Below are 24,702 nucleotides of genomic sequence, written 5' to 3' on the forward strand. Positions count from 1 at the left end.
TACTCCCCTTAAAAGGCTTAGAGAACAGGATTTTTCTGAGACTGAGTTGGGTTCTGATAATGAATCCCTGACTTATTCTACTCAAATTCCTTTCCCTTTGGACTGTGGGTCAGCGAAGGAGTAATCTATTAGTCCTGATGCTCCTTTTGAGGAAATTTCCTTTGGGGATATGCTCTCTAGGATGATGGATTTAAGTGGGATTGTGCTAGAGTCCCTGATATCCACAGGAGGTACTAAAGAGTTGCTACAGTTGGAGTCTCCTATACCTGTGCCTTTTCTTCCTGTTTTGGCTGCTTTGCTGGGTGTTTTTTTCCAATGCCTCTCATGCTCCTGATTCTTTATCCCCTGCTCGCAATAAACCTAAAAGGTTTTATAGGGTGCCTGAGGATCGTTTCTTTTTGTATAAATGTCCTGCTGCTGACCCTTCTGTGGTCTCTGTGGCCTCTGATTACAGTCTCAGTTGCTTCCTTTGCTCAAGTTACTGCCTTCTGACAAAGACAGCAGAACTGTGGAATGGCTGGGTAAAATGGCTTACACTTCTGCTACCCTAGGTTTTTGGGCTATTAATTATCAGACCCATATGTCTAGGCACATGTTGGCTCTTCTTTCTCAGGCCTGTCAACTTATTTCTGATTTTCCTGAGTTCTAGGGTAAAACTTCTGTTCTTTCCTTGCTAGGGATTTCCTCTCAAGTCACTCATCATTCTATTAAACGTAGTTATGATGCGGCAGATATCTCTTCTAGGGCTGCTGTTTTTGGTTCAGTCACGATCCTTATCTCCATATTCCAGTCCATCCTCTTTTCAGGAAGTTTTTATGTTTCTCTGTTTCTTACCAGTATTTTCAGTTCTCTGCTTTGCCCTTTCTACTGCCCCAAGGGTGTTCACGAAATGTCTTGCTCCTGTGATAGATTTTTGCAGACTTCAAGGAATTCAGATACTTCCTTACTTAGACGATCTGTTGATTTAGGCGTCCTCTCCAGAGACTCTTGAAAATTCTTCATTTTGTCATTTCCCTTCTTCAGAACCTGGGGTTCACAAATTTCAAAAAGTCTTCTCTGACGCTTTCTCAGGATCATGTTTTTCTGGGTTGCAGGATTCAGTCGGTGCCTATGCTTGCATCCCTGCCCCCTCTGAAGGCCTTAACTTTCATTTCTTTCTTTCACAATTTCCTTCCACTGGCTTCCACTACCGCCAGGGAATTTTTGAGAGCTCTGGGTTTCTTGGCATCCACCATTCCGATGCTCCCTCTGGCCAAACTTCACATGAGAAAGTTTCAGTGGTTTCTGAAGTCAGTGTGGCTTCAACATGTATATCCTCTAGACTTTATCCTCTTCTTCCTTGTGTCAGACAGGAACTTAAACGGTGGATTTGGCAGTTGTCTCTGAACCCAGGGATAAACAAGGCTACAACAAGAAACTACTAAAAAAAGCAAAAAAGAAAATGCCACCAGAGCACCAAGAACTGAACACAAAACGTAAAATAAAATGTGAAGCTCACAATTTATTGAATTATGCTTTTTGTTCAGCTGAAATAACCAAACTTCCTCAGACAAAACCAAGAAAACCATACACAACTTAAATAACACTAATTAACCATGCGCTCAGAGTCATTACCAAATCCAATTACTTTACGAGACAATTACTTAAAAAATGCTAAATGCATAAAATCAATCCTCATATACTGAAAACAACAATAAACATATATAGTAACTATACTGAGTGTACAAGTTTAATGATAAGTACTAAAAACATTTATAAATCTATATTAAAAAACAGTAACACTCAGATAAAAACCTAAAACTAATACAGAGTAAAAACATAATTTATTACAGTTACTAAACAACTTAATAAAAAGACAGTTAATTTGTCCTTTTTCACATACACTAAGCAAACAATAAACCTAATCCTTCTTTTTCAAACAACACTTTTAAACATAAACTCATCCTAACGTGTTAAGCTTCTCAATTTCAAAATACATGTCATAGACACCTTTTCATTTAAACCTGGGGTTTTGTATGAATAAAATTTCAACTGCCATATCAACTCTTGATGCTCCAAAAGTAATTGATAAGGGCCATCTTTAATATCAGGAATAATCTGGTCTAACACCCTAAAAACAAAAGAGTGAGAGGGGTGCTCATTACAATGCCTAGCTAGGGCATTTTCCATCTTCTTTTTTCCTAATGTTGTACACATGTTCGTATATCCTGTCTTTCAACTTCCTGTCGGTCTTGCCCACATAAAATGTGGCACAAGACTGACAGGTGGCCAAATATACAACAGAATTAGAAGAACAGTTATACCTCCCCCCTTACTTTATACACCTTACTATTAATGGAAAAAGTGGTTCCAGAGGCTATATACTTACAAAAGTTACAAGCCTCACACTTAAAAGTCCCTTCTGTACGACGATGTAGTGCTATCCTACTCATTTCCATTATACTTTTCAAATCTTTTTCCTTTCTTATAAAGGACTGTAGGTGTATCACCTAAACTATGTTAAATCCATTTCAAAGGTAAACAAATTCCAATTCCTTCGCAGGATCGATTGTATTGTATTATATCTGTTTCTAAACTAAAAGGCGTAATAAAGCTCATATTGAATCTAGGTGTCTCAACTTCTGTTTGAGTCATTATATTCGAGCAAGTACCGAAGTGGACCACTGCATCACTTGTCTTGTCCCCTCCCCTAAAAACATCAGCCCGTCTTACTAAAATTGGTTTGTATATTCCTACTCTTCTTTTATGTTGAACCTCTTCAATGATGTCACCTAGCAATCTTTCTGGGTATCCTCTTCTAAAGAACATACCTCTCAATACCTCAAACTCCTCAAGGAACACATCATCCTCTGTCACCATACAGGCAGCACGTACCAGTTGGCCCTTTACAACGCCTTTTTTTATGCTGATGTGGATGGGCACTCATATAATGTAACATTGTATTGGAATAAGTTTCCTTACAGTGAATTCTAGCTACATACTGCCTGTTGGTAAAATCTTTGGATAGTTCCATATCTAAATAGGCTATTTTATCAACAGCCACATTGTGTGTAAATTTTAAAAAGGTAGTGCTGGTATTCATCTGTTCTGCAAAACACTTCTTTCAGCCGGGTGCTCAGATGATGCCACACCGAGAGTACTCCCAAACTGGGGTTGCTCTTTTAACCAAGAAGTGACATCAGGCAACTCAATAGTCCTCGGGAAAGCAGACAAGTTCACTGGTGAATCTGAAGCAGGTAATCCAAGGTTAACAGTTAGTCTCTGTGATTCACCACTCTTTCCACTACCAATGCTACTTCCACTAGTACCCACACTACTTGTAGAGGCAACGGGTTCTCTCCCCATGGTGGAGCCATTAGCTTGTGATAAACTGTCCATTCTAGCTGTAAGGTCTTCCAGTCTCTTGTTCATTATATTTAGAAGTGCTGTTAAATTACCGACATCCATAAAATTCATTTGGGCAATGTCGGACGAGCATGTAGATAGATGTGAGCTCAAACTCCCAGTGCTGCCAGTAGCCATCGACCAACTACATAAACAAGGCTACAACAAGAAACTACCTTTATAATGAAAAAATGAGAAATGTGTTGGAGGGTGATACTTATATGCCATCCAGTATTAACAAGATGAATGTTGCTTATAAATGAATTAATGGGTTTTTGAATTATTTGTTTTAGAAGGAACAAAAGATTTAAACACTTTAAACTATTTATTAGTGTTTTCACCTAAAATTCCTTCTTTGTTCTATTTGCCAAAGCTCCATAAAAGTATTGTAAATCCTCCAATGAGAACTCTGGTTAATGCTAGGTCCTCTATAACTTATGCCAGTGCGAAGTTTGTCGACAACATTTTAAAAAAAAAATATATGTAAATAGGGAGAATCAAATTTGCAAAGATTCGTGGGCATTCTTGTCTGCTATTAACCATTTTCCTTACCAGGAAACTATTACGTTTTTAACAACTGATGTTACCGATTTATATTTTTCAATACCTCACAATATTGGAATTGAATGGGTGGTGGAAAGAATGTTACACCATGGGGCTGAGAATAACGAAGTGAGATTGGTCCAGGAACTTCTAGACATCATATTAACTAACAACTTTGTGATGTTTGGTAATGAGATATACCTACAAAAGGTAGGTATGGCTATGGGTTCCCCATGTGGAGCAAGTTTTTCTAACTTATTATTGGGAACACCAGTACGTATTTAATGTACCGGAGACCCTAGCCAGGGTGAAGTTCTACACCAGGTTCCTGGATGACATCTTTATTATCTTTGATGGAGACGTGACAGAGGTGAATACTTTTGTAGATCAGATGAATACCAGCACTACCTTTTTAAAATGTACACACAATGAGGCTGTTGACAAAATAGCCTATTTAGATGTGGAACTATCCAAAGATTTTACCAACAGGCAGTATGTAACTAGAATTCACCGTAAGGAAACTTATTCCAATACGATGTTACATTATACGAGTGCCCATCCACATCAGCAGAAAAAAAGCGTTGTAAAGGGCTAACTGGTAAGTGCTGCCCGTATGGTGACAGAGGATAATGTGTTCCTAGAGGAATGTTCTTTAGAAGAGGATACCCAGAAAGATTGCTAGGTGACATCACTGAAGAGGTTCAACATAAAAGAAGAGTAGGAATATACAAACCAATTTTAGCAAAACAGGCTGGTGTTTTTAGGGGAGGGACAAGACAAGTGATGAGTAGCCCACTTCGATACTTGCTCGAATATAATGACTCGAACAGAAGTTGAGACACCTAGATTCAATATGAGCTTTATTACACCTTTTAGTTTAGAAGCAGATATAATAAAATTGATCCTGCAAAGGAATTGGAATTTGTCTACTTTTGAAATGGATTTAACAGATAGGTTAGGTGATACACCTACAGTCATTTATAAGAAAGGAAAAATTTTGAAAAGTATAATGGAAATGAGTAGGATAGCACTACATCGTACAGAAGGGACTTGTAAGTGTGAGGCTTGTAACTTTTGTAAGTATACAGCCTCTGGAACCACTTTTTCCATTAACAGTAAGGTGTATAAAGTAAGTGGGATGTATAACTGTTCTTCTAAATCTGTTGTATATTTGGCCACCTGTCAGTCTTGTGCCGCATTTTATGTGGGCAAGACCGACAGGAAGTTGAAAGGATATATGAACATGTGTACAACATTAGGAAAAAGAAGATGGAAAATGCCCTAGCTAGGCATTGTAATGAGCACCCCTCTCACTCTTTTGTTTTTAGGGTGTTAGACCAGATTATTCCTGATATTAAATGTGGCCCTTATCGATTACTTTTGGAGCGTCAAGAGTCGATATGGCAGTTGAAACTTTATTCATACAAAACCCCAGGTTTAAATGAAAAGGTGTCTGACATGTATTTTGAAATTGAGAAGCTTAACATGTTAGGATGAGTTTATGTTTAAAAGTATTGTTTGAAAAAGAAGGATGTGGTTATGTTCATTTACATAATGTCACTTCTTTTTTTAGGTTTAGTATTTGCTTACTGTACGTGAAAAAGGAAAAATTAACTGTCTTTTAATTAAGTTGTTTAGTAACTTTGTAATAAATTATGTTTTAACTCAGTATTAGTTTTAGGTTTTTATATGAGTGTTACTTTTTTTTAATATAGATTTATAAATGTTTTTATACTAATTAAACTTGTATACGCAGTATGGTTTACTATATATGTTTATTGTTGTTTTCAGTATGTGAGGATTGATTTTATGCATTTCATTTTTTAAGTAATTGTCTCGCAAAGTAATTGGATTTGGTAATGACTCTGGGCACATGATTAATTAGTGTTATTTAAGCTGTGTATGTTTTTTTTGATTTTGTCTGAGGCAGTTTGGCTATTGCAGCTGAACGAAAAGCATAATTCAATAAATTGTGAGCTTCACGTTTTATTTTACATTTTGAGCTCTATTCTTGGTGCTCTGGTGGCATTTTCTTTTTTGCTTTCTGAACCCAGGGATACGTTTTCATCCCCCTCTTCCCTCTCAGACATTGTTCACAGATGCTTCAGATGTGGGTTGGGTGGGCTACTTGTGGCTCCCTAAAGGTACGGGGGGGGGGGTGATTGCCTCGCCAGCAGAGGGAGCATATCATTGTCAAAGAGATGAGAGCTCTTCTGCTGACCCTTCAGGCCTTTTATCTTCTTTTCTTTCCAGGGCCTCTCAAGGTCTTCACAGACAATACTACAGTAATGTGGTATTATCAACAAACAGGGAGGAACGAGGTCCTACCTTCTTGGCTGGTTGGCACTTCTGGTATAGGATCTTGCTGTCAAGTATCAAGTGACTCTTCAGGCAGTTTATATCCCTCTGGTCAGAACATTATGGCAACACTCTGAGCAGGTCCTTAACTTAGTCCCACAAATAGAGGCATCACAGGGATGTGTTTCTGAACATTATTCACCAGTGGGGTACTCCTCAAGTGGATCTTTTTGCATCTCCTCTGAACAGACAACTTGTGCAAGTGCCAGGTCGTCTGGTACGCAAGGTGCATGCCCTCTCATTTTCTTGGAAGGGGATGTTTCTTTTTGCATTTTCTCCCCTTCCTCTCATTCCAAATGTCCTGTTCAAAATTCAGCAGATGCTCCCAAAATCTTGTTGGTGACTCCCTTTTGGCCACGACAGCACTGGTTCATTCCACTTCTGCGTCTAGCCAGGGGAAATAATCACAAGTTACCTCAAAGGGTGGATCTAATCACACAAGACAAGGGATCCCTCATTCATCCCCACCTGTTCATGCTTCAGCTGAAGTTGTGGATGATATGATTTTGATTCCTCATAGACATCTTTTTTCTGAAGACATGCTGCAAGTACTGCAGGAGGCCAGGAAACCTATTACTAGCAAATCCTACTTATCCAAATGGAAGAAGTTTTCTATTTGGTGTCTGCCTCGTAACCTGAACCCACTTACTGTGGATGTTCCTTTGGTTCGCTCTTATTTGTGTGAGTTGCTCAATGCTGGTTTGGCCTATTCTTCTATTAAGGCCCACCTATCAGCCATCTCTGCTTGTCTGCCTTTATTGTCTCCTTCAGCTTCTACAGGCAAGGTTAAACAACTTCTCAAAGGCGTCCTTAATATTAGACCTCCCCGGGATCTTAATTTTGTTTTGGAGAAGTTGACTCAGGCTCATTTTGAGCCTGCTGTTTCAGCTTCCTTTCAACATTGTTCTTGGAAGACTGTTCTGTTGGTAGCCCTTACTTCTGCCAGATGGGTGTCTGAGTTGCAGGCCCTTATGGCTTGTCCTCCTTTTTTTGATTTTTCATGAGGACAGGGTGTCCTTATGCACTAATCCCTCTTTCATGCCCAAGACGGTTATGAGCTTTCCCTTAAATTGGTCTATTAATTTGTCTACTTTTTCCCCTCTCCACAGTCTTGACAGTGAGAGGGCGCTGCATACTTTGGATTTGCATAGGCAACCCATTTATTTGGATCAGACTAAGGCTATTCGAAAATCTGATCAGTTATTTCTTTTCATCCTAGATCTTTGAGTCTAGCTGTATCCAAAAAACCTATTTCTTCTTGGAATTTTAAGGCTATTTCCTTTTGTTACAACTTTCGTGGCAACAGCCTTCCTTCTTCAGTCAAAGCTCATTCTGCTGGAGCGGCAGCTTCTTCTGGTGCTTTTTTCAAGGCCTTAGATACTACCTGTTCTTCTGTACATACCTTTACTAAGCAATAGGTTTTCTGGACATACCTTTACTAAGAACTACAAGTTGGATGGTATCTTTAGAGACAGGAACAGTTTTACTAATGCTGTTCTCCATGACTTCTTAGGAGACTCTTCTTTCCTCTCTCCTCCCAAATTTCCTCTTGAGTTTTGGCACTCTCCTGAATGTTAAGAATACTGCAGCAGTGAATGTAAGGACATAGTACAGTTGTGCAAAATCTTATCATAACGGTAGATGTCCTTGCGCCCTATTCCTTTGCTTTCCTGGATGTACTGGTTACCTCTTGGGTTCCTTGGACTGGTGTTCCTACTGGGCAATCAGTTCCGTTTATGACAAGCCTGAACTTTACCTTTATGCCCTATGGTATGCAAGGAGCATTTCAGTGACATTCAGGCATACCATTAAATGCAACAGGAAGTCTCTGGCATACTGGCCAGATAACGGGCTTCCACGCCAGGGAATCTCGAATGTTAAGAATAATGCAGCAGTGAAGGCAAGACAATCTACCATTATGGTAAGATTTTACACAACTGTACTATCTGTATAATTTATGGCAATATCTGAAATGAACCCCACGCTGGACTTTTTGTGCAGCTCTGGATATGGATAGAATGACTGACAGCACTGATTGTAAGTTGCTTGTGCATGAGCTGTCAACACTTATTTCTGAACAGAGTGCTGAACTGGAAAAAAAAAAAAGTAAAACGTTAGTAGTATCCCTCTCAACTATCCAAATTTTCTTAGAATGCCCAGATTTTGCCTCCTATTTTTGGCCTGTTCCACATAAAATTTGTGTTTTTCTGACAAATCACTGAGAAATCACTAAATAATGATATACATATAAGTTTCAGATGTCACAGCCTTCAAAAAATGCATGCTAACACAAATCCTGTTATTCTAGCAATTTTTTAAGTTTATAAGAGAAATATTTAAAATCTGTAACGGTTTTTGGGCCTTTGCCCCCCAATTATTTTAGGCTTTGTCCAGATTTCTTATGCCAAGAGGTATGGTTAGCAGTTACATGAAAACTGTTTTTTTTTTTTCTTGACTGTGGTTTAGGTCACTTCAACAGGTTGAATTAGTAAGCAGCAGGGACAAGTTTCTTGCCTCGAGTTAGGGATGGTCTATGCCTGTGATTAAATGTCATACGGTAGCAGATGATGGCTGGGCATCCTACAGCATATACAGGTGTGCTTGATGTAGTAATTTCTGGTGTAATGCACAGTAACATTGCTGCATTAAAATCATTGCTTACGACTGACAGTTATGTTAGCTGTATTCTCTTTTCCTCATCTCTATCCCCTAGATTTAGTTTATTATCCAGAAGCCCTTGAGTACTGTTCATTCGTTCCCCTAGCAGAATATCATTACAGTTCCACTATCCAGATGTTATGCTGTTTCATAATGGATACAAGATATAGGTTAAACATACTACTTATTCTAGTTCCCAGTTTTAGTCACCTTACACAATTTTGCATCTGGAGATGATGGTTTGTTGATGTCAGTGAAGTGATGTAGTAATACACACTACAGGTGGCCTGAGTATAAGCTCGGCTATGTCTTGTGATCCAGCAAAATCAGCCAAGCCATTATCACAAGTTTTTTTTTTTTTGAGCAACTGCTGACTGTTGATTCAAACCACACCTGCAGGCTGCGGAGTGCCTTCTTTTAGGTCAGGTCTACATATTTAAGTATGAAGGTTGGCTGGAATACCAGACATGCTAGGGCCACATGCCATAGTACTAAACGAAATATTTTTTTATGGGAAAGGACTACTGCAAGACATTGTAGTTGGGCAATTCTTTTATAAAAAGATTTGCAGCTCAATTTTAGGATGAGGGGTGCATTATTTACTTCAGAGTGCTTACATTTTTCCCCAGGGGGGAGCAGCTTATTTCAGTGAGAGAAAGAGAGATCAAGACAGCTTGGAAAACACTATCAATGCTAAGGACAGCATGGGTAGAATTTGTGTGAGTTTGTTTTTACTGATGGTAAGCACCAGTCTGTCAGTTGTCCCAGGTTTGAGCTCAATGCTGTGAAATCTACAAGAGGTGTTTTGTGTATGTTTGGGAGTGAGTATTTTCTTTCACTGTCTTTACCATCAAGCATCGACATGCAGACAACTGGGCTGCCTTTTTTTGGGAAGGGTGTGGAGGCATCTTGTACATGAAAGCACAAGGCCATCACATAATTATCACTGGGAAATAAAAGTGTTATGACTTATTGGGACAGTGTACTTGTTTAAACAGGAAAATGTTACTGTAGTTCTTACATTTTTCATTTTTTTTTCTCAGTAAGTATTTAATGTACAAAAAAGTGCCATCGTTTTGGGGGGCATACAATACACGAGAGCAAAGGGCAGTTATGGTTGATATCGTTCATTGGAGGGCAGTATCCGTCAAAGAGCATAGTTTGCCATTATTATTATGTTTTGTATTAACTTCACAGTCAGAGTTGGTGTACCTTCTCAGAAGGTGCACAGTCTAGTGGGACGGAGTAAGTTAAAAGTTCTCATTTTTTTTAAATAATATGTGTTGCCTCAAGGGAATTGAAATAAGTTCTTACACAAACTTGACAAAATTCAGTGTTTCACATGATTTTGTTGTTACATTTTGCCAGTGTATCTAATTTTTACCAGGAGGTTATTTGACCATTTCTTACAAAGTGAGGTTGAAGTACTGGGCACTACATAATTATCAGCCCAGAAGGGGAAAACTATATATTTTTTTCAAGAGCCAGGGCAACATTTCTATTTCTCCGCACAAAGTGATGCACTTGTATATTACTGCTTATTATTCCCATTTGTCATGGCAAGCAAACCTGTAGCTTGGCCACAGTGAATGAGATGAGTGGGCGCAAGTTATTAGGAAGTGTGATCAACATACCATCAGCATTCATTCAAAAGAAAGCTGGCAATATCAATGTATGTGGCTGTAACTATTTTTTTTTTTTACTTTACTTATATAATCGCCAGTACTCTACCAGATATAGTTAACATTTAACAGTGCCACTGCTGGGATTTACTGCCCTGCACGGGCTCTTACTGCCTGGACTCTTAAGAGCAAAGCCAGACACTTCACTCGGCCCTTCTTCAAAAATCCCAGGCTTGCCCAACTTTAATATACACACAAAATAACGTGGAATGCTTTGACAGAGTTAAAAGAGAAACTGATACTAGTTGATTTTTAATAACTCACTGTGTGGCAAGACCATCCTTTTTTAATACAGCCCAGCGAGAAACATAAGCTTTTCAGACACAAAATGAAGACCGTTATTCATATTTCATAATAACGTACAGGGGGAGATGCACCTACAGCTTAAACCTATGCGAAATTCGATAACAAACTGCCGACGCCGTATTTAAATACTCACTGGTGAATTAGTTTAGAAACATACAAATTCCCTGAAGAAGATGGTGAAGTCATTCTATCTACAAATTCCCTGAAGATGGTAAAGTCATTCTATCTACGCCTTGCGCATACGAACCGTTAGTAAGTACAGCCGTAATGCCTACTCACCAATAACTGGCAGCAGACAAACCTCGACAGTCGCCGAGACTAAGGTCACTAAGTAACAGGGTGTCGCGCAAGTCCCTATTCTCAGCTATTTGTACAGTAACGTCACATCGTGGCGGCCGCCTAAAATGGAGTTTGAGAAATCACTCAGTAAAGCCAGAGCGTCATTAAAGGATTCATCTAATATGTGTTTAACTTTCAGTTAATGGTAGCCTTATAGCGAGGACTAGCAGGTAGGACATTCGACTGTTTGTGACAAGTAAGCTTGAAGACTTCATTCGTAGCTCCCATCTGAAAGGTTCATCATTCAGGTGATTGTGCGAGATTATAGAGCTTAGAACTCTGCGGATTGTACCTTGTGACATTTTTTTCTGGTCTTTATTGGAGGATATGCTTCGAGACAGGGGTTCTTTTTTTCTGATCTCCGGTATCCACCTTTGAAATCGGAAACAAGTCTGAACACTTTTTTTCTAGTTTTCAGAATAACTCTATTGCTGGTATACCTCCCCATGTTCCATACTTAAAGCCCAAGGAGGTGCGAGTCGCTCAGTCATGACGCCGTTGCTTTTCTTTCAGGTCAGGTGTATTGGGGGAGCTGGGGGCTTGTTAGTCTGATGGCCTGTATCGTTTTGAAGTGAATAGTTATTGTGAAATACGAACACTGTACCGTTTATTTCCAGATTTCAGGAGTTTGTGTTATCTGTAACAACTGAAATAATTGTAGCATTTGCTAGTTAGTTTTTTTTCCCCACATAATTAAGCAGTTTACTTAATACACTTTTATCTCTCAGCTGCTAATCATAGCTCTCACCTGTCCAGATTTTCGTCTCACATTTTTGCTCTGTTCCTCGTAAAATTTGTGAATGTCTTGATTTTTGTGGCAATTCAGTAAGGAGTGAATTCACTAAATGACATACGTTTGGGTTTCTGACTTCATTTCCTTCAGAAAAGGCGTGGCAGTACAAGACCTTCTATTCTAGTAGTTTTCTAAATTTATAAGATCAGCTTTTTAAAAGTTGCCCCTATTTGGGGGGGGGGGCTCCCCCTCCCCCTCCCCCTCCCCCTCCCCTCCTCCTCATTAATTTTGGCTTTGTCCAGTTTTTTGTAATAAGTTGAGAGCTATGCTTTGGACAGACTGCTGTGATCTTTGCCTTTTTAGCCTCATTTGTTCGTTAGTAATGCTCAGACAGGAACATTTCCAGTGTATCAAATAGCATTATGTATTACTTATTCACTTGCAGGCACCCAAAAGATGTAGGTCATATTGATAGCACCTTCTTGGTTTGAGTTTGGGGCCTGGTGTAGAGCTGCTTTTGACAGCCTTAGTCTGTTATAGTTCCAAAGCAGAATTTTAGTCTTGACATTTGCTTGGAAATCTAACGTTCTATTTTTTTCTTATTCTGTGCAGTGTGCATTAACCTTAGTGGACCTGTATGAGGGGGAATAAGTGGAACAAAGTAGCAGCATAAGTAAAATAGGATGTGAGTAAATGTGTTCATACATACCATGTTGAGGTGGTAGGATGGTACCACCGCCATCAATGTGAAAGTGGGGCTAAAACTACTGTCACTAATGTTACTCAATTTGACAGGATGACACCAAGTCTGATCTCAGCAAATTTGGCACCAATGGGGTTTTAATCCCACCACTGTCAACCGTGGGTGAAATAATGACAACAAAGTTGTACAAAATTTTATTTTAATAATTAATTCACAGAATATGACTTGGCCCCTGTCTCACCACTGTGTCCATGAGTCAGTGTTTTCCAGTGCTTCTCTTCCCTCTGTAAATCCTTTTCACATAAATTAGTTAATTTACATACATGCACAATTCCCAGGAATGGCTAACAGAAATCCTCAGTACTGCACAGCTTTCTTCCTGGCACAGTAGCACTGCCCTCACCCATGAGTAGGCAGGGATGTCCAGTTACTTGCTGCTGTTAAATTAAACCAAATCTGAAATACATTATCTTGTACTAGTAATAGGGTGAGCAGTCTAATGGGAGATGTGTGCCACACAGTTTGTTAACCAGCAGTGTAAATAATGCTTACCATTTTCTCTGAAAAATAACAGTATATAAATAAAAGAATGCCAGCCAGAAAAGCTCCAAGGTTAATAAGTGAAGTTTACTTAAAACAGTCAAATTCGGAGTAAATTACATGCAAGTTGGAGTGCACACAAAGAAATAAAATGAAAGGCAATAAGAATAGACAGTATGTGTACCGATAAAGCTAAATTCCGGATGCTTAAGTTTCTTGGCTAGAGCTTAGTAGAAAAATACTCTCTGTAATTATTGTAAGTTTGATGAATTAAAAAAACTTCAAGCAGATACTTTTTTCCCCGAAGAATACACCATTCAGACAAGTCAAGATAACATCTATAGCGTAGCGTAGCTACATACACTAACTTTCCTCCAGCCCTCTGTGTTCATCACATGACCTTATTCTGTTGGCCTTGAAGAAGCAAGTAGCCAGTCAGCTCTTTTACTTGCCAAAGCACTAGCAAAGATTGCTAATATGCATCCAAGTATGTTCTCCTTTGTGAACTCCACCCTGGTGCTTTAGTGGTATGGAATTGCAAATCATTAGGTCTGTCAGAGCAATTACCTCTCGAAAGATTATTCCCAGTCTTTCTGTCTTTCGTTTATTTTTTTTATTTTGTTCATTGAGGAGCAAGAGGGGACAACAAGTCTGGAGATACAACACACTGTTATTTTATTTTGCCTTTAATTACTGGAAAATCCAACCGGGTTTGGTAGAAATCCTTTTTCAGCAGAGGTCCTGGAAGAAAAGTTCAAAATATTACAATACTCGTGTTAAATCAGATATTTTTAAACAAATGCAAGCAGTGTTCTCTATGGGTCTTGTTAATTATATCATGCATTCAGAGAATATATACAGTTGATACATAGAACAAGAAGACAATCACACATATTAAATGTATGTTAGCTTTGCAATGTTGTTTAAGTAAACTGGGATGTATAATATACAGCAAAGATTTTTTTTTTGAGAATAAGATAAAAAACTTGCATGCTTGCAGTAGTAGAGGATAGGTTGTATTGACACATCCTTCCCATGGGAAGTAGGAAGTAGATAATGCAGATGGAAGCTAAGTGTAGTGCTGCTGAATTTCCAAGTAGTGTTATAAGGATTGAGAGGAATTAACCAGTTAACCAGGAGAGCAGGGCCAGAGCCTCTTTATATTCAAAAAGGCAAAAATTGCAAATTTCCTGTAGCCATGATAACAATACTGCAGATGAACAAAAGAAAAGAGAGAGAAGAAATACATTATGTATTTGACCTAGCCTGGCTTTATGCAAGTAATAATATCAGCAGACATATTTGGAGAGCTTTATCCATGGTAATGGTTATTTGTAGCCATTTAAAATTAGTATTTAGCTGATTATCAGATATATGCTGAAGTTAGCACTTGAAAAGCATGACAGTGATACAAGTAACTGAATACCCCAACTGTAGCTTTTTCTGAGGTTTCCATTCCAGACAACACAGATGACAGTGGGGGGCATGCCTGCTTTCTAAAACTTGTGCATGTGAGGACCTCCCTCCATGAGTCATGTTGCACAAACCAGAGATGACCATAGTCAGCCCAGGTGAAAGAGCCAGACTCTGTTCTTGTTTCCTCCATCTAATTTCTTCTGAAATGCAGTCTTTTAAAACTGAGCAAGTCCTCAACTTGTTATTTGCTATGAAATCAAAAGCAAAGAATCTTTGTGTGGCAAAATGGGTGTTTCCTTACTAACCACTACTGAGATTTCATCTGTAAGTCAGCAAGACATTCTTACTTTAAGTAGTCTGTTTCTCATGTTTACTAAGTGGGTGGTTCCCCTGTCTCTCATTGAAAAGAGGAAGGCTACTGACCTGTACTGTACATTTAAAGTTGCCTACAAATTCCTTGCCCACCTCACAGAAACCTCACTTCTTTCTATGTCTGTTTTCTCCCCAAGACTCCCCCGGCCCATTTTTCTGTAACTCCTGCTTTGCAAGGGCCATGGTTCTACTACTTGGGCATATATTGATGGACCATTGATGCCGTGGTCCTAGGTCATTGCTTAGGATGGGAATCCAATTCAGCTTGTACACAAATAAAAATGGCTGCAGTCATGCTTTTATGCATAGTTAAATAAACCAGTTAAACCACTGAAGTCAAGAATTATACAACAGGCAGGATCTGCAAGGTGTATTATTTCAATCATTAAGTACCCAAAATGGCAATCAGTTCATTAAGTTACACAGCACTGACTATGAGTCATGTCTGACTATGGGTCCTTGGACTTCCCAGTATGTACTGCTAAAATTTACCTGTCAGGGTTCATCCCTCTCATGGGCCCTTTGTTTAGACTGGAGGTGTCTGTAACCAGCCTGGGCAAAAGAGCCAGACTGTTTGATTTGCCAGTTCCATCCCCTAATTCACACCTGATTCCTGCTGCCTTAATTCCTTCTATTTACCTTTTGTAGGTTAGTCCCACTAGGTCAGTGGATTCTTTTCAGAGAAGACCTAACTGAGGAAATTACTCTTACTGTTTTTATTAGTGCTGTAAGATCTTTTATATTCACCTGACGTACCACCCACTCAAGCAGATGAGGCCTCGTCATGTGGCCCTGTTTTCCCGTACAAAGCAAATTCTAGTAATTTTTCAGTGCTGATAATGAAATTCATGTGCCAAAACAGACTCAACGGAGGGGCTGGTACTGTGAAGGGCTGAAATGAGTGCATAGTAAGTTATGTCATTAGATAAATTATTAGGCAGTACCTTGCTTAAGAAGTGTATGTAGACATTCTAAGACAAGATATGTGAATGACAAATAGTTTGCCACTTAATAATTTAACTAATGTAGGCAAAGTTCTCAAGATAAGAGCTGTGGCTGGCAAAGACTTGATCACGTAGTATGATTGTAGGGCTTAAGGCAAAGTTGAGCTTAGCACAGTGGTTGTGTATAGCTGTGCATGTAGGATAAGATTGGAAAACCCATTTAAGGGGAGCAGGTGTCAGCGAGTCTCATAGCTGAAGAAGAATCCTGAATGGAGTAGTAATAGTAGTGTAGAGTTTTGGGAGTCTAAATTTTTCTTCACAAACATCCATTTGGCTAGCGATTGGTATGCACATTTGTTTATCTTTTCATAAATTGCATTTTGTTGACTTCATAAATCCAAGTAGGCTTTAACCCTTTCTCAGTGGAAATTCTAAAAGCAAAACTCAAGCATGATTCTTATTGAGTGCTCATCTTATATAAAGGAAATCTCATAAAATACAAAGAGTTGCAGAAGTTCTATTAAACTACTGATTAGCTACTACTAGTAAGTAATTATTTGCACTGATATTGTTTGTGACGGTCTGTAACCAAGTGTTATGAGCTAGAACTTTTTAGGTTACTGTAGTTGTGTACTCAGGCAGCCCTACTTCTAGTGCAAAGGCCAGGCCTTTAATATTGTGCCTTTAGAGATTATTTAGTACAGGAGAACATACAGAGGCTTAGAGGCAGTCTTTTGCTTTTGCTTTGGGTAAAGGTTTTGCAGTGCCATGTAGCTTGACGTGTGACAAGTGAGTCATGAGCTCCCTAACTAGCATGCAGCATAGTGTTAAGCCTGTGTACTTGTTAGTATAATAGCTTATGGGCAATGTACATCTGTAATAGATTACTTTGTTTTCATGGTTAGCCCAGTTAAGGGAGGAGAGCACAGCATAGCTGTATGCACTGCTATTTGAACTATAACAAATCTTCTCCTCAGCTGAATGCCACATTAATTTCTGTGACAGTTTATTATGTAGCAGTGCAAGTCTTTCTTGCTGTAAAACAGAAACATGGTGAGGTTGGAAAGCATTGTCTTGTGTTTTGCCTCTTAAATGGAGCGTTTTTATCCTGTAGAAAAGGTACTTGAGTGTTCTGCTTGTATTAAAAACAACAATTAAAGTATTTAGTAACGGGGTAAATGTGCTAATGAAGGGTAGACTGTTTTCAGACATGACCACAAATAACTACCAAATTCAGTATTTATCAATGATAAGAATCAGTAACCGACTTAACTCTAGTAGTCAGGGGAATAATTCATAATAGTGATTGTCTTTGCTTAAGAATCAGCATCTTGGGTGCATTACTTTATGATACAAGAACATTAAGTAAGTCAGTTTTGTTTGCTGTTGTCTACATACCAGTAGCATATACACGTATATTGTTCAAAAGCATATTGTTTAGATGTTATAGGACTATTTGAAATACTTGAAGTTTTAGTCAAAGTACAAACCAAGGGATTTTATTTTATCATAACAATTACTTTGATAATTGAGCCTTCTCTGGAAGCAGTTGTAATGAGCTGTGCACTGTTTGAAGGTACGTCATGCCACCAAGCATGGCAGTTTTGATTCAGCTGGCAAGTAGGATCAGCTTGCATCTACTGTGCTAGTCTGCCAACAGACTGAAGTCCATTTGGTTCCAATTGTTCACTCCCATATTCAAGGGAGTAGAGAGGAGTAGGCATCATTCATGTATTTATTTCTTTGACAAACTAGTGGCCAAGAGTGCAAATAAACAGTCATCAGCCCCCTACATTGCCACTCAATTTATTCCTCTTAACCAGAGTGAGGCCTGATTGGAAGGGGTTTTCATTCAGATAGCTGTCATTGGTGGTTTGATTTTTTTTTTTTTTTTTTTTTTTTTTTACTACTTAGTTTCCCCTGTCCTAACTTCCATGCACCAACAAAGCAGTGTCTGTGTGTGTGTCTGTGTGTGTGTGTGTGGGGGGGGGGGGGGCTGTGTGGGCTGGGATGACTGTAGATTCTGCCCCCTTACTTTTTTTGCATGGAAATGTTCAGTCCAAGCAGCCTTGCTGTTCCCTATGTACCATGAGTTGTTTCCTCTGTCTCTACCAGAGGAGTGACACTGCCAAGTTTGCTTCCAAGAGCACCTGAGAGAGTTGTGTGGGCAACTCCCTTTCACCCCCCCCCCCAATTTGGTTTCTGCAGTGCTGGGGCCACTTGTTCCAGCAGGGTCACAGTTGGGACTTCATCCTATGTGCCAGCAAACCAAGCCGTCGTTCACATTTGTTGATTAGTTTTGTTTACTTGCTGAGAACACATTGCATCCTCAAAAGACTGTGAAGAGTAGGAGACCGAATTCTGACGACTTAATAACTTCTAAGTCTGAGTCAAGAATAGCCCCCCCCCCCTTTTTTTTTTTTTTTCAGTAAACAAGCAGTCTGGTGACGGTGCTGATGCACAGTTGTGTTTACAGTTTTCCCAGCTGCCAGTTTAATTTCTCAGTCTCTTAGGTTTTTAATATCATGTTGGGATTGGACCCCATTCCTAAGTCAAAGCATGATTGAAGTTCATGAAATTTAGTATTGTTTCAATGTTTGACATTAGCCAAAAGTGCTCTTTGCAGCACCGCAATCTGCCCAGAATTGACTCCTGCAGTTCATATGGAGTTACATGTATCAGTGACCTATCTAAATACGACTGTATGTTCCTTTTTATGAGACACATTGCTCCTACTACTGTTGTCTCTCTCTGCTCAGTTTTTTGTTTTTTAATTTCTCCAAGTCTTTTGGGTTTCTGATACCATGATGGGAATGGACCCCATTGTTAACTCAAAGTATGATTAAAGTTCATGAAATTAGTATTGTTTCGATCTTTGATGTTAGCCAGAAGTGCTGCTCACGGCATCTGCAGTGTGTCACTGACTCCTCCTGCAATTTATACGGAGTTACATGTATCTGTAACTTATCTTAAGTATGATTGTAAATTATTTTTTAAAGCTCCGTTGCTGTTGGAACTGTCTGGGTATCCATCTTCCATATTGCTGTTGTTTCTGCCTTGAAATCCTGGTATTTTATGACTGCCTCTCTCTGCGTAAGACACTATAGTCACTGGGTGTAGCAATTTCAGTGATCAATTCTACTTGGTCTTCTTTTCATGGGCTACTATATCTGGTTTTCTTGCATCAATTTTTTGAACTGTTGGTAATGAGTGATCCCATGTGATATAAACTTCATCATTTTCTATAATGCTTTGTGGCTCATGTGTCAAGTCAGTTACTTCACTTTTATAATGTTTGTATAATCCCTAATGAAACAGTCTTGCCTCATTATGCCTTTCAGTATACAGTCCTTCTTCCATTAGTATAGCACAGTCAGCAACCAGATGTACAACTGTTTCCAGTTCAGTTTTACGAAACCTACATTTGTCTGTCTCTCCCACATATTTAGTGGACTTTGTAAACTGTGTACATAGTCCACTATCTTGGTCTGCCAATATTGACCTTTTGTCTTTTGGTTTAAATTTACTTCTCCTTAACCATTACTGCGTTTGATCCTGATCAATACGAGGCTGTTCCAAGAGTTTTTTGAACTTGCAGCTATATGCATTTTTCACATTTCTTCCCTTCTCATCTGATTTTTCACCTTGTATTCTTTCTTTTGTTTTTTTTTTGTTTTTTTTGGCACATTCAGTTGATGCCTGATTTATCTATTGCTGGTTTAATTTCAATTCCCGCTTGACACCAGTATGGTTCTGCTAAACTAGGCAGGGAAGTTATCTTAGACTTATTCTCCACATGTTTTAAAAAGTTTGGGTCTTTTCAGGTCAGCAGATATGTATGCAGTCCTACAATTCCAGATCTGTACATGCAGTCAATTTTGAGGCGGTCCATACCTCCTTGAGAATGGGGAAGGTATAGTCTTGGTGTAATCTGATTTTTATTTTATAAATCATTTGATAAGCATGAAGCATCCTTCTTGTTTTCCTGCCCAACCGATCAAACACAATTTTGGGGTTATTCATTTACTCCAAAACTGTAAGTTAGGATAGGAAGAACAAATTGGTTTATTCGTAGATGTCAGTGCTGTTTTCAGTGTTAATTTTAGTCTTCTAAAATGTTCCTTACTAAGTTGTATTCACATTTGTTTCATTGTTGATCCTTCATCAGTTCTCATATATTTATACTCTCCCTCTTGCTCAGATTCTTTTATGTCCCATTCCTGTTCCAGGCTGATGTTTTCTTGGTGCTGCAGCTTTCCTGCTTTAAAGATTGATTTTTGCCCATTTATCAAGACCAAATGACCTTATATCACCTGAAAAAGTTTTGACCACTTGCAGTTGTGCTTTCAGTACCTCATCTTATAAACTATACAGTATTAAATCATCCACAAAAAGAAGATTAGAAGTCTTTACACTTTGTTTTCTGTGAGCCAAATTATAACCGTGATCTAATCTGGTAAGTAGACAGCTTAATGGGTTAAGGGCAAGACAAAAGAGCAGCAGTGACAGTCACCCTGGAATATTCCCCTTTGAATTTTTTTCCCCTGGAGTAATAATTTGTTCTTTACCATGGCTTAATTGCCAAGTGGTTTGCCACTGTTTCATGGTCGCTGCAGTGTAATCGAACAGTGTAAGGAATATCTTACTCATTTTAAGCACTCTTTTTTTTTTTTTTTTTTTTATCCGGGAATGTGGACCACTGTCATATGCTTTTTTATAGCGTATCTATGCCATACTTAGATTCTTCTCTTTTTTGCAATTCACCATTATGACTTTATTTAACAGCAAATTATCTTTTGTTCCATACGACTTTCTTTTGTTCCCCTTTTGTTCTGTTGCCATGATTGAGTGTTCTTCTAAATGACTATAAACTCTGTCAGCATCAATTCCAGTATACAGTTTATATGTTATCTTGAAGGCAAGTTGTTGGTCTTTAGTTTTTAGGATAACTTGCAGGATTGCTCTAAGTAGGATTATTGTTTTCCTGCTGTTAACAAGGTTGGTGTCTTTTTGGGGTGTGCATATAAGTAGTTCTTATTCATGGCTAAATCTTCATATAAAGATGTTAGTACTTTTATCAAGAAGCTACTTACTTCATCTTGGTCTGGGGTTTTCTGGCTAGGAGCTTTTCTTAACTTTGTTTAAATCTTTTGGCCATTGCTTCATTCATTTCATATCCTGTACATTTGAACTTCTTATTCTTTCTTTTACGTTTATCCATTCATCATCTTTGTTTCACAGGATCTTCACAGATATTCTTTCCAGACCGTATCTATTTCTTCTTTTTTGGTGGTTTTGCCTTGTTTCCCAATTCTCTCTGGAACTTTTTCGGGTCTTCAATAAATTGTTTATTTTGTACTTTTTTATATTTATCTACACATCATATATGTTTTTCTGCTTGTGCTGATATTTTTAGTTTATTAATTGCTCTTCTGATATTGCGAATTGCTTTTATCGTGTGCATTTTTTGGAGTATTTTTGTTGATCTGTTCCCTCTTTCATACTCTTTTAACAGTAACACCTCTTGTCTTAATTGCATTATAGTTTTCTCTGTTCGATACTTTTGTGATGGCATTTGATTGCTCCCATTCCTTTCCCTTACTGCTCTGTGTTTTTTTGTGGTAAGACTTTATCTGCTATTAATTTAGCTGCACAGTGATATATTCTATTTACTTCTGTTGTATCACATGAATCTCTCTGAACAGTCCTAATTACTGTGTTCACTTGTTTTATCAAACTTCTTACTTTTGGATTTTATTGACTTTCTGTAGTCTGTTTCTTTCATTGATCTTAATATGTCTGTTTATCTCTGTTAAATCGAACAACTCTTCTCTTGGATCATTTTCCTGTAAACTTAGGGCACATTCTTTGTTCTCCATTTCCTGCGGGCATTCTACAGAAAGTTTCAGAGCATCTTCCTGTGCCATATTTCTCTTCATTTTCATCCTGTGTCATCCTTTGCTCTTTCATGTGGGAACTCTCTGGCCTATCAACTACAGCAGTGAATGTATCAGAGTTGCCACAGTTTCCTGTTCCTTCCCTTGCTGTGAACTTTGGAGCCTTCCATAGGAAACCAGTGCAAAAGTATTTTCATATGGCAAGTGATAAGATGTTTCCCAATCCACTGGTTCACCTTCATTTGAGGGTTCATTGCTCTATCTTGCTGTGATGTTATCATAGTTAGATTTTCTACCCTAAATCTTTCTCTTTGCAGGTAATCCATAATCTCCGTTTCTATTTCTTTATCTTCTCCATTACTATTCATCTTTTCTTCTTTGTTTTCTTATTTATTTCTTTTTTGTATCATAACATTTTCCATATCCAGATGCCTTTGCCTGTATTTCACTTCGGGTATCTTTGGTGCTGCTCTTTTTGTATTGATTAGTTGTACTATCTCCTTGGTGCAGTGGTTAGCACTGTCGCCTCACAGCAAGAGGTTCTCCGGTTCGATCCTCTGCTGGGGTGCCTTCTGTGCAGAGTCTGCATGTCCTCCCTGTGGTCGTGTGGGTTTCCTCCAGGTGCTCCTGTTTCCTCCCACATCCCAAAGACATGCTGCAGGTGGATTGGACACTCTAAATTGGCCCTAGGTGTGAGTGCGTGTGTGCATGTGCCTTCTGTGGAAGGTTGGGTGCTGGGCTGGCAACTCGACACTGTAAAACTCCACTGCCAATCATGAGTGGACAGGTGATCCGCTGTGGTGACCCCCTAACTGGGAAAAGCCAGAAGAAGTTGTACTATCTCCTTTTAATAAATATTGCACCATATTAAATCTTTCTTTCCCACGTCCATATTTCTTCTTCCGATGTCTCCTGCCCCTCCTGTTTCTCCTTACTTTGGGGACTCATTTCATCATGCTGTGATATAACCTGTATTAGACTTTTTACACTAAATCCGTCACTTTGCAGGTATTCCATAACTTAGCTTCTATTTTTTTTTTACTTCTGCTTTACTAATCTTTTGTTCTACTTTGTCTCTTTGTGATCTTATTTTTTGTATTGCGAAATTTTCCATACCTGGATGCCTTTGTCTGTATTTCTCTTTGAATATCTTTGGGGCTGCTTTTTTGTATTGATTAATTTGGTTTTCTCCTTTGCATAAATATTGCACCATATCAGATCTTTCTTTCCCATGTCCATATTTTTTTTTTATCTTCTTCTTCTTTCGGCTTTTCCCGGTTAGGGGTCACCAGAGCGGATCACCTGTCCGCTCATGATTGGCAGTGGAGTTTTACAGTGTCGAGTTGCCAGCCCGGCGCCCAACCTTCCACAGAAGGCGCATACATGCACGCACTCACACCTACGGGCAATTTAGAGTGTCCAATCCACATACAGCATGTCTTGGGATGTGGGAGGAAACCGGAGCACCCGGAGGAAGCCCACGTGACCTCAGGGAGGACATACAGACTCCTCTCAGAAGGAACCCCAGCCAAGGATGGAACCAGAGAACCTCTTGCTGTGAGGCGGCAATGCTATCCGCTGCACCACCGCAGCCACCCATGTCCATATTTTTTTTTCATACCTTTCAAAAATCTCTAGATTTTGTTTGTTATATTTTCACACTTTCTCAGTTGCTTCTTTTTCCAAACAGCCCAATATTTCTTGGTCTGTATAATGTTTTTCATAAGTCTGTTGTATTAATGAACAGAATTTTTTATTTGAAGTTTTTGACAGTTTTTCTTGTGCAAGTATTTTCTTTCTTCTAATTTCTGTCTGTCTTTTTGTATTTCTTCTGTCTGGAAATTCTGGGCTTTTTGCATAATAGCAACAATACATAATCATAGGAAGTTACTAGGCTAATGGCCCTGGGGCCCTTACAAGCCTAGCCAAGAGTTTATCCCCAAAAAAGAAACCTCAGTCAGCACCTGTTGCCCTTGTCAGTGAGGGACACAGGTGGAACCCGTGGGACAAATTTGTGGTTTCCCATCCACTAATCAAGGTTGCACGAGGGTCAGCGAGGTACTCTGACATGTATGGGAAGTCATTCCAGAGACTGGGCAGCTGCTGGGTGATAAACCTGTGTCTCCAGCAGGTTTTGTTGATATTGTATGTTAGATTCAGGCCTTTCCAGCAGGTAATGTGCGAGGAGTTAGACTTATGGATATGGAGCATCGATAGTAGGGCAGGGTCCGATATTGCAAGACACCGATCACCTCTGAGCAGTCTGTACAATACTGAGTAGAGTGTTAGTGATTTGAGCCTGTCTGCATAGGACAGGTGCTGGAGGCCTTGAATTCTCTTTGTGAAGTATTTCTGTGGCCTTTCCAATTGGTGCAGTTGTTTGGAAAGGTACATGCCAAACTGGGCATTATACTCAATTATTGGCCTAATGAGAGGAGTACAGAGAGGTAATTATCTCCTTTTTTCTGGATGCAGTTCCTTTACTTTTGAGATGAATCAAGTAAAAAGGTTTTCTGACCACTGCCACTACATGATGATCAGATCTGACATTGTTGTCAACCTGAGTACCCAAGTCTCTCCCCACCGGTTGTGTGCTTATGGGGTTGCCATTGATGTGGTAATCCATAGGGGCCGTGTTTTTTCCAAATGTATGATAATAATTTTTTCTGCATTTAACTTAAGGCCATGACTTTGGCACCAGTCATTTATAGCTGTGAGATCATCTTGCAGTATGTTAACATCGTTTGGGGAGTCATTGACAGCACCCAACGTAGTCATCTGCAGACTTGTTCAACCACAGACCTTTTGTCTTTGTGTGGACCTCTGA

The 24,702-nt window shown here is 39.0% G+C and overlaps 1 protein-coding gene across 3 annotated transcripts in view; it reads left to right on the forward strand.

Moving 5' to 3' along the window:
• The first annotated feature begins 11,327 nt into the window (after positions 1-11,327).
• Positions 11,328-24,702, forward strand: part of UBXN2A (UBX domain protein 2A) — a 905,003-nt gene continuing 891,628 nt past the window's right edge. Inside the window, exon 1 of one of the 3 annotated variants that reach the window (XM_044062750.1) lies at positions 11,328-11,518. The gene's annotated coding sequence lies outside the window, so the exon portion shown is untranslated. Of the gene's footprint in view, positions 11,519-11,549; positions 11,784-24,702 lie in introns of those variants that run through there. The other 2 variants (XM_044062749.1, XM_044062752.1) reach the window with 2 other exon arrangements.

The sequence above is a fragment of the Protopterus annectens genome, chromosome 2.part1 (genome assembly GCF_019279795.1).
Source record: "Protopterus annectens isolate FY-2018-M chromosome 2.part1, PAN1.0, whole genome shotgun sequence".
NCBI classification, from domain to species: Eukaryota; Metazoa; Chordata; order Ceratodontiformes; family Protopteridae; genus Protopterus; species Protopterus annectens.